General features: G+C 44.8%; 1 long non-coding RNA gene across 1 annotated transcript in view; it reads left to right on the plus strand.

Annotated features, from left to right (window-relative positions):
• Positions 1-12,821, plus strand: part of LOC132251437 (uncharacterized) — a 34,728-nt gene extending 21,907 nt beyond the window's left edge. Inside the window, exons 3-4 of the long non-coding RNA XR_009463495.1 lie at positions 9,040-9,140; positions 10,829-12,821. This is a non-coding gene — a long non-coding RNA (uncharacterized LOC132251437). The remainder of the gene's footprint in view (positions 1-9,039; positions 9,141-10,828) is intronic.
• The last annotated feature ends 1,941 nt before the right edge of the window (positions 12,822-14,762 follow it).

Here is a 14,762-nt window from a genome sequence, read left to right on the forward strand (position 1 = left end):
TGGTGAACAAACCCTTGAGCATTTTATTCAAAATCAAGACTTCCTTGATAATAATTGGATTTAATTGTAAAATATTGCATCTACTACATGTAGAATAAAAAGTAAACTTTTAAAAATAACAAATGTTACTGAAATGCATCTTTTTATTAGTAAATTGCTCTGTTTAGCTTTCATGTGCACAGCACTACAGCACTACTTAATGATCCATATTTCCAATATTTCACTTTAATTTTCAATTTCTACATTTGCATCTTTGATTAACCAAGTATCTACAAATCTTTTTAAAGCAGTGGACTATCATTGATGTAAATGTACCCTTTTGCAGAAATATGCATATTTTGAGGAAAAATACTGAAGACACCAAGGGAAAAGTGCATTTTGGGCAGTATGAGAAATGCCATTTAGTGGTTCAAGTGCAATACTAGGAGCTAGAATGTCTGAATTCTATCTCCAACTTGGACATCGGGATGTTTGTGTCTTTTAAACAACAAGATCACTTATGTGCCTTAGTTATGTCATCTGTAAAATGGGTATCTCAGTAACAGAAGGAAAAAAGTGGTGCATAAGTCTTATGCTAGTACTTCCCTTAGAGTGTCAGAGTTTACTCAAAGTGCATAAAATGCAGCAGACTGCAGTCACCTTTATCTTAGGTATGGAGCTGTAGCTCATAGAGACTAAAAGGCTCAACATCCAGTCTTTCAGATTGCTTTGAGCTGCATTTTTCTAAGGTACTGCATAAAGGCACTTGAATTCTATGTGGGCTGCACAGTAGAGTGAGCTGAGGAATACTACTTGTTGCATTCTCAAACCTCCCAGGAAGTAATTGGCCACTGCTGCTGTAAAAGAATTAACAAAGGAATTAGACCTAACCAGCACAGTTGCTATATAAATCTGCTAAGTTTTAAGACAGGGAAAGGAAAAGGAAAGATCACTGTCATAGATCTATAAAATAAAGCATTTCTTATAGTGAAATGGCTAAAACTGTTCATAATGGGTTTCATAACGGATTCGTAATTATTGGTGTAGCTGAGAGTACAAGAGCGTTGTATGAGAGAATGGATAATAGAAGAAAACTTAATAAAGGGGAAGTAAATCCAATGGCTTTAAATACCAGCCCTGCCTCAGTTGGGGTTTTGTCATATTTTGAAATTTTCACAGGAGACAGCAATAATTTAAGAAAACTAAACCCTGAAAGCTAATCGTTGTTTCATGTTGGTATTTACTATCCAGAATGTTCAGTGGGCTTGATTGATCAAGGTAATGCACAAAAAGTGAGGCCACAAGCACAAGGATTTTATAGCACCTATAAAGTGCTGCATACAGTTTGGCTCAATTTTATGCTGTTAAACTAAACATTTGGTATCATATGGCACTTTAAGTACTTTGATTTATGGTAAGATAGCAATTGCATCTGTAATAAACACTCCAAATGTATAGGTTTGAGAGTAATCTACTGTATTTATTTGTGACATAAACACTTACCTGCAATGTATTTGAGAATCATCTTAGATTTAACTCACACCGTACATTAAAGACATAAAGCTTCAGACAGAACAAGGTCATCCCCAAGGTGAAATCTATAGTGATGGGGATAAAAAGTAAAAGGTAGCATGGCAGATATTTTGAACTTAAAGATGAAAAAAAATGCCATTTCTCTTGATATTTCAACTATTTGAGCATAGTGTTTATATTTTACTATATTATAAAGCATAGTCTATTTTATTTAAAAATATACATTGGAACTTCAATGCCAGTGAAGAATAATCTTAGATACACATCAATAACATGAAAAGAAAAACACTGGTTTCTTCACAATGGATATAGTCAAATCACTTATGTTTCAAGGCTCCTCCATGATACAATAAAGATAAAGATTTTTTTTACTTAGTCTAGCATGGTGGTGCTCCAGGGAGAGTTCTCATACCACTGGATTTACAATTCTTATCTTTAATTGAATATATTACATGGGTGAAGTCAGCTTCATAATAATGTAAGTAATTTTAAAGCTATAAAATGGATTTTAAAATAATTTATTCTCTTCTTTGTATCGTTGTATATTGTTGCATGATTTTGGTGATGTGTATGTAACATATACTCACTGAATTGGTGTATGAAGAGGTTAATGAAATAATTTATATCAGTAGTTTGCATTTGTAGTGATAATACATTTGTTTGTTATGAAGAGGTGATTCAGTAACGTTTTAAGAAAAAAAAAATTTCTGACTCCACTGTGGCAAAGAGGCACTAGGGGCACATTGTGTATTGGAAAGGAAGGATGCAGGTTATAGTGTCATGTTCACACGGTTATTAAGATTAGGTTTTTGCTTCTCCGGGTAATCCAAATATTTTAAACAATAGTTGGGTGGATGTGGGAGGAGTACAATCAGTGCACTGTCTTTATGTTCAGAACAAGCATCTTCATATAAAGAGAACAAAGGAAGCTTCCTCATAGTTCCAGTCTGTACATTTGTCAGGATCAGTATGCAGTGATGTGTCTGGTTTGAAAGCAACTCTGGAAGGCTACTGGAGCCCCTTTAGTAAAATTCTGCTACCAAACATAGCCAGTAAAGTTAGAATGATGTGCCTACTTCTGATGGATATTCACTTTTCCTAGAATCCTATATCACCATACTTGGTGGAGGTAATTTTTATCTCAGACACTTAGAAATACAACATTTTCTTGTCTTTTGGAAAGCAAAAGATTGCAGCAAAATGTCCTGGGAGAAATCCCAGCATCAGTGAAGTAGTTCTTTAGGAGTTAATAGGATGCTTGCATCCAGCTTTTCTAAATAGTCCCTAGCCTGTTCTTCCATCACTGTTAGCTACTCCCTCCCCCTCAAACTGTGCTGCCAGGTGCAGCAGTCTGGGAGCTGACCTTGCCTGTGAAGACAGAGGTGAAAAAGGCATTGAGTACTTCACCCTTTCCCACATCATCTGTCTCTAGGTTACCTCCCCCATTCAGTAAGGGACCCACATTTTCCCTGATCTTTCTTTTGTTGCTGACACTTGTAGCATCCCTTCTTGTTACCCTTCATGTCCCTTGCTAACTGTAACTCCAACAGTGTTTTGGCTTTCCTGATTTCATCCCTACATGCCTGAGCAATACTGATATACTCCAACCTAGTTGTTTGGTGAAGTTTCCACTTGTAAGCTTCCTTTCTATGTTTTAGCTCACTGGAGCATTCGATCCTAAGCCAAGCTGGTCTTCTGCCATACTTGGTAGTCTTCCTGTACATTGGGATGGCTTCTTTAAAGTACAACCAGCTTTCCCCGAGTGAGTCAAAGTCTGATTTTCTGAAGTCTAGGGTCCTTACTCTGCTGTTTCCCTTCCTTCCGTTTCTCAGGATCATGAACTCAATCTTGTGATCATTGCTGCCCAAGTTGACATCTGCTTCTACACTCCCTGCCAATTCTTCCCTGTTTGTGAGCAGCAGGTCAAGAAGAGCACGGCCCCTAGGTGGTCTCTCCAACACTTGCTCCAGGAAGTTGTCCCCAGTGCTCTGCAAAAACATAGTGGATTGCCTGTGCACTGCTGTATTGCCCTCCCAGCAGCTGCCAAGGTGATTGAAGTCGCTCATGAGAACCAAGATCCATGAGAACCAGATCAGGACACTTCTGCTACCTGTTTGAAGAAAGCCTCATCTACCTCATCCTCCTGGTCTGGTGGTTGATAGCAGACTCCCATCATGAAATCACCCTTGTTGCTCTCCCCAGAGACTTTCAACAGGCCTGTCTCCAGTTTCATACTGGAGCTCTCAGCAATCATACAGCTCTTTTACATAAAGCCCAGCTCATTCTCCTCTTCTCCCTTGCCTGTCCTTCCTGAACAGTTTATACCCATCCATGACAGTGCTCCAGCCATGTGAGCTCTCCTACCACGTCCCTCTGTTATTCCAATCATGTCATAGTTTCACATCTGTGCAAGGACTTCCAAGTCTTCCTGCTTGTTTTCCAGGCTTCATGAATTCACGTGCAGACACCTGAGGTAACTAGCCAATTGCCCTACTTTCTCAGGAAGAATGAGAAGGTCTCTCCTGTTGCCCACTCCTGCTTGTGCTTCCTCTGTGTCACCCACTTCCCCACTTACCTCAGGGTAAGTTTTACCTTTTTATTTGGTTATGGTTATAAGAAGTTTTTTTGGGGGGGGGGGATTAATGGGGAAAGAAAAAATAGAAACTATAGGTTCTCCAGTCTGTTCTCTCCCTAACCTTGGTCATGGAGCCTATCACAGGGTAAGGGAGAGAATATTCATGGGGTCCCTTATTAAGATATTGGTGGCAGTTCAGTACATATGTGATATTAATTTCACACTTGAGCTGATTTAAACTTACATAATGCATTACTGTTGAAGACAAAGTTACTACCTTTCCTTTCTTACTTGTCACTTATGGTTATCTTACAATAGTTAAGATGACACCTCAACACATAGGTTTACAATTTCCTGTCTCCAAGACCTTACAAAATAACTTCTTTTATATTTACCAATAACTTCTGAACCAATATTTAAAACTAACTACATGGCAATTAACAATGTATATTTGATTATCAAGTTCTAGATGTCTGAAGATATTAAATAACATGTTGTCTGCAGACAATATCTTTGTTTAAAATGTAACAGGATCATTCTGCATAATAGTGTGCAGTCCCATTGTTGTTTATTAGGGGGAACCCGCTTGGGCCAGTAACATCATGTTCTAATTTACTTTTATGAAACCTTGTGGATAAGATAACAGCCTATGAGGAAGAGGAAGTAGTCTTGCGAAAGCAGGCAGACCTAGTAGAGGAGCCAGTATTGTTATTTCTGGTTGACTCAAGCACTGGTTACAGTTCCTTGACCCAAATGACCCAGTGATGAGGGAAGCTGGCTCTTCATGGTTCCACCCATTTCTGTTCTGAGAAAGAGAGAAGGGTAGCATGGGAACTGTAATATGCCTTGGGAACCTGTATTTGCAATTCTAAAAGCTGTCAGGCCGAGATAAGAAATAAGGGCTATATAAAAATTATACAATTTTCATGAACCTGAGAGAGAGCTAAAAAGAATCAGGCAGTCTGATAGTGTCTTTCTGGAAGGACTGGAATAGTTTTTCTCATTTGTCTTTTATAATAGCATTTTTTATATTCATCCACTTTAGAATGAATATATCTAAAAAAAATATTGGTTACATTTCCTTTAGAGTGGGTTTGATTTTACTGTCTCTTGGTGCAAGTTAAAAATACATTTACCATGATTGAGGGTATTTTATGCAGTTAACGTATTGGTTTAGTTGTGACAGTTTGTAGTAGTACAGTACATGAGTAGTAACAGGCTATGCATAACACTATGGTTGCTTGAGAACTGCAGAGATTCTGAAAACTTTAGTAGAATATTCCAAGATAAAAATATATTTTCTTGTTTTAGAGTAGATTTTCAATATCTGACATGGGTTTGGTTGTGTCAGTCTTACTCCTAGAGGACAAGGATCCACATAATTTAAACATCCAGAACTGCCAGTCAGCAGATAGGGTTGGCATTACCTTTCCATTGCTAGTGGTGGCCTTTTCAGAATAGGGATAATCATGGATGTTGAGGGAATTTTATTTTTCTGTTCTCTCTCATGCTAAGCCTCTGGATAAACAGGCAGCTTTGGCCTCCATAGCTCTGTCCTGCACCTATTTTAATATTAAAATAAACAGTGTGTTAGGAAGTACTCTAAAGTCTGTTATACTTCAATGTCAGTAGGCTACTTTTTTCCTCTTGTAGTAAAATCTAGGAGAAGGACAAAAGGAGGAAAAGTCAGCAAGGATCTCATGAGAATTTCTCCTGTATTGTTTTGTTGGATTGGCAAGCATCCATGCTCTCTGTGGTGTTCCTCCCTTCCTTGTAGAGTAGTGCATTGGTGCTTATTTACTGGGAAATTTTCTTAGCTGCACTGGCTCACAGGACCTACTTTTAAAGGGCAGTGCTGTATGGGAAAGATAATATTCAATGAGGTGTTACCTTCTTTCTTAGCAAATGCTGTAAGCATAGTTTGGGGAGCAATATGGACCTTCTCTGGTTTTGTCCCTACTTCTTTAAATATTGCTGTCCAGTACCAGATTTTTCCCTTGTAGCATCACCCTCCAGAGGGCATGGAAAAAATGGGCAATATGGTGGAGGTATACTTTCTTTATTCTGCACTAAATGACAGAAGATCCAAAAAAACAGGTTTCATTTGCTTGCAGAGTTGGGGGGGGGGTGGGAAAAATAGTGCAGTCTTCTTCTATTAGTAGGCATATTACTCTCCTAAATCATTTTTGGACCTTAGGAGCAGATTCACAGCTGCATGTTCAGGGAGCTCCACATCTACTACCTATCTGTAATTATGTCATCTAAAACCCCTAAGGTAAAATGCTTGGCCACAAATTACCTTCTGGCTCCCTCAAGTGGTTTGGCAGTTGTAAATATTTGCTTATGCTTTGCTATGAAAAAGTGAGCATTAAGGCCAAGGTAAATTGGGAAACTGCACTGTATTAAAATGAGCTACATTGATTTTCACCAGCTTAGGGTTTGGCCCAATAAAGTATTTTCATTATTATGTATAGAACGTGTGTGTTAGAAAAATCAGTTCTTTTTAGGTACAGAAATAAAATTTTTTGAAAATGAAATTTTGATATTCTTAGAGGTTGGCAGATTGACAGCACAAAAATGACGCTTAATGGGTACATCTATACATGTGCATTTAGTGAGCAGTAACTGAAATAACTGAGCAGTATGGGTGCACGTCTACAAGTACACGCCCATACTGCACAGTAAATATGGCAACTTACACTGGCTTGAATGTAAATTTGATACCTGCATCATAATTTTAATTCCGATTAGTTACTAAGCAGTAACACCCATGTAGACACTGCACAGTAACCCAGGGGGCCTCCCTGCTGGGTCTGCCCAGTGCTAGGGCTCCTGGCTGGCCACCTCTCCTGGCTTCAATTTGGGACTAAAGTTAATCCCAAGGGCTGGCAGCCATGTGGCCAGAGGCTGGAGCTCCACTGTGGCCACCTGAGGGCACATGGCAGGCTGCTCTTACCTGGGACTACATTTAGTCCTAGATCATGTGCATGTGCAGATGCCAGCCTATTCCCACTTAATGTGCAGTAACTTACTGCACAGTAAATTTAAGCCTGCATAAATGCATGTGTAGACATGCCCATTATTTACTGGTCATTTGGCTGCTAGCACTTGGCAACCATGCTGAGGCCAGAGGGAGCTGCCAGCACTTGGTGGCCATCTTAAAAGCACAGCCCTGCCCTCTGCTCCCTGCCCAGGAGCTATGTGCCCAGTGCAGGCATAGCACATGGCAGTTCCCTCCCTGCCCATCCTGCCTCCCCATGCTACCCCTATCTCTGCCTCTGCCAGTGGTGCCCTGCTGCTCCAGCCCAGCCCCTGCCAGCAATAATCAGTGCCCTGCACTGCTGCTGTCCATGGTTCTCGCCCGGACAGCCCCACCAGGGCACCCCCTGCCCAGGCCCCAGGACAGCCATGCACGCACCAGCCGGGCCCAGGACACTGGCTGCAGGAGGCTCTGGCTGACCCCCACCTTCTGCACTCCCTGCTCCAGCCCACCTGCCCCACATCCCACACCCGCCCCCTCACCGCCCACCCCCAGCACCACCCCAGGACACACACACGTAGGTCAAATAGTACAAGCTTTATTAAAAAACCAACCCCCCCATCTCTTCTCCCTCCCCCCTCAACAAACACAGACCCCCCCCCCACCCCACAGTGCCCCTCTACACTCCCCACCCACCAACAATAAAAACCCTGCTTCCTAAACTTAAAACATATCACCTGTCCGGCCCTGTCCCTGAGTTCATCTGTGCAGGGCTGAGAGTTGGGGCCACCCAAGGTAGAAAGTCTGGCAGCAGGTGGCCAGCATCCCAGCCACAGATGGTTTTCCTGTGGGTCTGAGGGAAATGTTGAAGGCTGGGGATGCCTGCAGCTAGTAGGTGCTGCAGCACCTGCTCCAGGTTGCTGCCAGGGGCCTGCTGCGGGGTGGCAGGTTGGACCAAGGGCATGGGTGCAGCCAACTGCTGCTCCAGCAGCGACATGTGCTGCCACTCCAGGGCCTCCCAATTAGCCCATTGGGCCTCACAGGCCCACTGCTGTTCCCCTTCCTGGGAGGCCTCCCAGGTGAGGTCCTCTACCTTCCATGCCAGCTAGTCCACCATCCAGCCCTCCATGACAACCCCCAGCTGCTGGAGCATTAAGGCTGCACCACTGGTATAGCTGGCACCTTTGGGCAGCTCCAGCAGCAGGTGGGGCGGTGAGGCCATAGCAGTGGTTGTGCAGGCCCTTGTGACCTCTCCCCCATGTCCAGATGTTGGCCCTGCAGAGGCAAGAGACAGAAGGCTTTTGTGAGAGTTTTCAACATGTGAGAGATATGATGCTCTGCTCCAGAGGCCCTGTGCTGCCTGGCTTTAGATTGGAGGTTGGCCATGTGCAGGTGGCCAGAGACCATAATAAGCTGGCTGGGGAGGCCCAGACCCTGGTGTGTGCCACCCGAGCCCCCATCCCTGCTTGCTCCCTGGGGGCTGGCTGCAGGCTGCTTGCCTCCCCTACCCCCTTCCAAGGGCCAGGACAGGCTGTGGCTCCAGACCCTGCTGCCCCCCTGCCCTGCCTCTGCAGGCCCACCGCTCTGCTGCGCTGCCACTTGGCCCCTGGAACCCAAGCTTGGGGTGTGCAGGGCTTTTGGACAGCTGGGGTGAGGGGTTGGCTGTGCCCCAACCCTCCCCACTGGGGACCCTCCAGGGACATGCCTGGGGGTCAGCACCCACCATACCGTTGCTGTGCTCTGAGCATGCCACCACCGTGGGCGGCACACAATGAGCTGTTTGTGCAGGTGGAGGGCTGTCAGGGCCACTATGCCCTGCTGCTGCTGATCCTGCTGGTGCCCTGGGCATACCTGCAGCCCTGGATCTGGACTCTGAGCTACAACGGCATGGGGGGCAAGCCCAGCCTGCCCTGGAGCCTCCACCACTGCCTGGAGGGCTATCTGTTGCAGCACTACACATTTCTGTCCCCAGCCTCCCACTGAGAAGGTGATAATTGATGAGACTGAAGACTTCCTCGACGTGTGAGAGGCCTGTGCCCACCCAACTGCAGGGACATGAGCTGCTCAATAAAGGTCTGACCTGCGTCCCACCTCTGTGTGCTGTGGGGGGGACCCTGGAACCAGGGGAGTCTGGGTGGGCTGGGCAAGGAGTGGGGGCTGAGGTCAGGGCTTGGTCTGGGGCCAGGGGCAGGGACAGGGGTGGGGACTGAGACTGGGAGGGCCCACCCCCTATCCTCCACCCCCCGTGCAGGACTTACTACAGGTCCGTGGCCAGTAAGGCTGGCAGCTCGGCACAGGGCTCCCTATGTCTGGCAGCATCTGGCACTGCTAGGTGTCCATGGCCTCCAGTGGGCTGGGGGCCAGTGCTGAGAAGAGCTGGTGCTATTGGTGGCTGAGGGGTGACATGGCTGGCCATTCCTCATGAGCAGCTATGGGGAAGGGCCAAGGCTGAGGCAGCTGCTGGCCCAGGCTCCCTGGGCTGCCAGTGGGTGCAGCAGCTGGGGAGGAGTGCAGGGTGCTGAAGGCCCAAGGCCCCTGCTCCAGTGACATGTCACCAGAGATGTCAGGGTGGGGTGTGGGCTTCTGGGGCACCAGAATGTGGATCAGCTACCACATGAAGGCCATGATCCTGGGGGCTCCACTGGACCAAAATTGTGTCTGGTGACAGCCACCCACTGGGCCTGCAGGCCTTTGACCTTAATGTGGCACTGCCACATTGACTGGGAGTGGCCCTGTGCACACATCCCAGCTGCCAGGGCCTCATAAATGTGGTCATTCAAGTGCCTTCCCTGGGCAAGCTGCCTCAGGACATCCTCTGGGGCTCCAGACAGGAGGGTGCATGTGGATGGGGCCAGGGCTAGACATGGGGGAGAAAGACAACATCATGCCCCATGCCAGCTGACTGGGCCCCCGTGCACCTGGCAACAGCACCCCTGACAGGGGCATGGCCAGGGAGTTGCAGCTGAGTGGCTGAGGTGCTTCACCATGGTCCTGCAAAGAAAGAGAGATGGGGCTGAGCAGCAGTGGAGAGCAGGTGCTGGCCCTGGTGGCACAGCCAGCAGGGCCAGGAGCCCTGCGGGGATCACAGGGTTGGCAAGGGGTGCAACAAACTGCAGCCCTTTGCAGCACTCCCCTGCTGGCTCCCTCTGGTTTGTGTCCCAAGGCACAGGCTGCAGGCTTTTATATTCTGCAGCTAGGGGCTGACAGACCAGCCCAGCCCAGTCCAGCAGCAGGATGGGGGCCAGGCAGGAGCCCTGGGGCTGGGCTCCGGCTGGGCTCCAGCTGGCCCCCTAGTGGCTAGGCAGACCCAGCCGGGAATCTCCTGCATTCCTGTGCAGTAATGCATCTACACATGCATGACTGTGTAGTATCTAATTGGGCTTAAATTTGCTACCTGTATCATGCAGGTAGAAAATTTAAGACCAAATCAGCATAAGCCACCATAGTTAATGCGCACTACAGGAGTGCACATATAGACACGATCCCATACTACACAGTAATTTTCAGTTACTGCGCAGTAACTTAGATTACTGCTCAGTAAATGTGCTCGTGTAGGTACACCCAGTATCTCACACAATTAATTAAATGTATTTTTAGTAAATAGAAAGTTCCATATTATTTCTCCACAGACTGTCCCAGACTGTAGAAAATACTCTTATTGCTAGTTTTACAAAGCAAGTAACATGGTTTATCTTTAATAGGGAAACTGTGGCAAAAACGTTTTAGAAAACTGACTGTTCCTGCATTTCTTCCTTATTCAGGAGGAAGAACAGATTTGTGGCTATGGCACTGGATTGGGATTCAGAAGAAAAGTTCAGTTTCAGGCTCTCCTAAAGACTTCATATGTAACTTCAGTCAAGTCACATGAACTCCGTGAGCTTTGTTCCCATTTTCAGTTTGTATGCCATTTCCCTATCTTGCTCTTATATATGCAGAGGATAAATTCTTCGGTATAAGAGCGCTCTCTTACTATGTGTGTATATATACAGTGTCTACAGGATTCCTAACTCAGTTTAGACCTCTTGGACAAGTTTCCACTCTGTGTAAACTTGGCAGAGGCACATCAAAGATACTTATCTTGCAGATAGCTAAACTGTTACTTAATTTGAGAGCTAATGAAGAATAGCCAGGATAACAAGAAAGGAAGAATCAAGCCATATCAGCTAGTATTTCAACCTGCAGAATTCCACTGGATGAAATTTCAGCCTTTCTGGTGATATCAGCACCTTTTGAAAGTCTGTCTTCGTTGTCTTGAATGGCTGCCAATCAGGTAAATGGGAGTGTAATCTGAAAGTGAACTTCTTGGTTCATTGTGTACAAGGTAAATTAAACATTTTTCATTCCCTCATGCTGAAAAGGGACTGTAATTAAATATTTTAGCATAAGCATTTCTTCCAACATCAAGAAAATGAAATAGTCCCAGACTAATATCTGCCACTTAGTGATATGCATAGAAAGCCAAAGTCATCATCAGTGTAAGTGAATACAACTCCAGTGAAGCAGGAAAGCTGCCCCTTCTTATACCAATAATGAATTTGGTTGAATTGGTCCAATATGGACATTTGGGGAAGCAATCAGATTGAGTAAACTTGTGATACATTTCAGAAATGTAATACTTTGTTATAGGATGTCAGTAGTTTTCTTTCTTTTAAATGAGGGATGTGGGCAAATATTACAAGTCCTTGAACTCTCCTGCATACTTGTGTAAGGTCTCATCATAATCTGGCCCTTAACATTTTTCTTTCTTGGTATATATTGGTTGAAAAGAGGAGTAAGGAAAACTTTAACAAAAAACCCATATATAAAAAAGTCAGCTCTGACCACATGAAGGGAAAGCTTGGCATACTTCACAGCGGAAGAAAAGAGACTAGATCAGGGCAAAGAATTGCTAGCTGTGTTTGTTACCTAGCAACCTCAAGTCCAAATGGATACTTGGATAGTATGTAAACCAGGCAAACCTGTTTCAGGGAAAAAGAAGTTTTGCTTGGGTTTTATATTGTAAAATACTTGATGGCAAGAAAGCTATTCTTCCTTTGTGAAGGGATTCATTGTTGAGCTGATCATAATAGGCCTACTGATGGAAGTCTTTCTAGTAAAATAAAATAAGCTAAATAACACAATAGTGTGTTTTCAGTTTCATATGTAGGCCTTGTATCTTGTCCTTGCTGATTAGAGACACTTAATATACTAAAATGCATTGATATATTTGGTTCAGGCACAGTTTTTGATACCATCAAAGGGGCAGTGATAGGCAGAATCAGATATACCGAATTATTGCTGTAAGTAGCAGTACTGGTAGAACAGAGATGTTATCTAGTTAGAAATGAGACTAATGAGCAGGGTTGCCAACTGACTGTAAATGTACAGACAGTCCATGAAAAAAGGCTAAAAACATCTATCTGTAAAGTCTGGAAAAAAAAAAAAAGGCGGCCCTATCCATAAACACCCCCTGCAGCACCCCCTTCCCCAAAACCCAGTAACGATGAGATCGATTGATGCTCTGTCATCTGAATGAGTCTGGATGTTGCAGGACATTAACAGAAAATTGTCAGCCATCTTTGCGTGTTATTTGTTGCAATAAAGCCCTTATGAGAGCAAGAAGTCTCTCTGCCTTTTCCTGAGCTATGAGATAGCACCTGGTGTCAGAAGTGGCTAAATCCTGCCACCAAATGCCAGTCAGCGATTAGGTGATTCCAAATGACAAATTTGGATACCAAATTTGGATACCAAATGACAAACCAAGCTCCAGCAACAGCTGAGTCCACCTCAGGGCAGAGGCTGGCTATGGAAATAATGCAGGCAGTTAAAGTTACACCACCAATATAGTTTGATTTCCAATACCCTGGAATGTGGCCTAGATGGATCCGATGTTTTAACCACTTCAGGGAAGAGTCAGGTCTAGACAAAAAGTCTGAACCTTACCAAATAAGCACTCTTAATTACTCAATGGAGGATCATTGATGCTGAGCCGGTGCATGACCAAATAGAAAAGCTAGACATTTATAAGTCAGCAGGACCAGATGAACTTCACCTGAGAGTAATGAAGGAACTGGCTGAGGTCATTGCAGGACTCCTGGTGAAACTTTTCCAAAACTCATGGCACTCAGGGGAGATACCTGAGGATTGGAAGAGGGACAATATGGTGCCCATCTTCAAGAAGGGAAAGAGGGAGGACCCGGGCAGCTATAAAGCAATCAGTTTAACTTCTATCCCAGGGAAAATCCTAGAAAAACTCATCAAGAAGTCTATGTGCAATATGCTTGCAGAGGGTAGGATTCTGAATGATAGCCAGCATGGCTTCGTTGTGGGCAAATCTTATGTTACCAATCTCATCTCCTATGACCAGGTATCTCGCCACCTGGACAAGGGAGTGGAGGTCGACATTATATACCTAGTCTTCCAAAAGGCCTTTGATCTAGTATCCCATAATATCCTCACGGGAAAATTGGAAGATTGTGGGATTAACTGCTTGATGGTTAAGTGGGTAGGTAACTGGCTGCAAGGAAGGACCCAGAGAGTTCTTACGCATGGATCTGTCATCCTGGCGAGAAGTGGCCAGTGGCGTCCATCAGGGGTGTGTGCTTGGTCTAGTGCTTTTCAACATCTTTAGCAATGGTTTGGGTGTAGAGGTGAAGAGCTCACTGGCCAAGTTTGCGGATGACACCAAGTTATGGGGGAGTGTGGTCACGCCTGAAGACCTGAAGGCTGCAGATTCAGGTGGACCTGGACAGGCTGGAGAGTTGGGCGAATCAGAACCAGATGAAGTTCAACACTGAGAAGTGTAAAGTGCTCCATCTGGGGGCAAACAATGCCCAATCCCCAACAGGCTAGGTGGCGCCAATTTGACTAGCACCACAACCAAAAGGGACCTAGGGGTAATATCGACCATTGCATGAACATGGGCCGGCATGTGATGCTGTAGCCAGCAGGGCAAACAATACTCTGACATGCATCAACCGATGCATCTCATATATAAACAAGGAGGCGATTCTTCCACTGTACTCAGCACTGGTGAAACCGCAGCTGGAGTACTGTGTCCAGTTCACATGGAAAACCTTGAGAGAGTCTAGTGAAGAGCCACCTGTATGATCAGAGACTTGCAAGGCAGACCTTACAAGGAGAGGCTGAGGGACCTGGGCCTCTTCAGCCTAAAAAAGAGAAGGTTCAATTCAACAAAGGGATTATAAGCCACTTGTGTCCCTGTTTGGAGGTAAACCTCTCAATGAACTCCAACTGAGCATCCAGAGATTTTGCCTCGGAATGCTGAAATTTTCCTATATTACGCACATTCCTAGAAAAAAGTTTCAGACAGGTGATACTCTTTCCAGGGCACCATTACAGACACCACTGTCTCTGGAAAAACTGCCAAGAGTGAGATGTGGCTGTTTATGTGGACCTTTTTGCGGAGTGGATACCCATATCTATTTCATTACAGACAAGGATCTAGAATCAAGAAACTGATCCTTTCTGCTTCATTACAGACAAGGATCTAGGATCAAGGATCAAGAAACTGATCCTTTCTGTCAAAAGATAAAGAAATACTGCTTAGAAAGATGGCCTCAAGTAAGATTCAAAGACTGTGAGCTGGTGAAGTACCAACAAGAGAAACGAAATCTCCATGTTGTCAGGGATTTAGTCATGTTCCACAACAGAGTACTGATACCTCTGCTCTACACTAGGAGATCCTAAAGAAGA

The sequence above is a fragment of the Alligator mississippiensis genome, chromosome 7, assembly GCF_030867095.1.
Source record: "Alligator mississippiensis isolate rAllMis1 chromosome 7, rAllMis1, whole genome shotgun sequence".
In the NCBI taxonomy this organism is placed as follows: domain Eukaryota; kingdom Metazoa; phylum Chordata; order Crocodylia; family Alligatoridae; genus Alligator; species Alligator mississippiensis.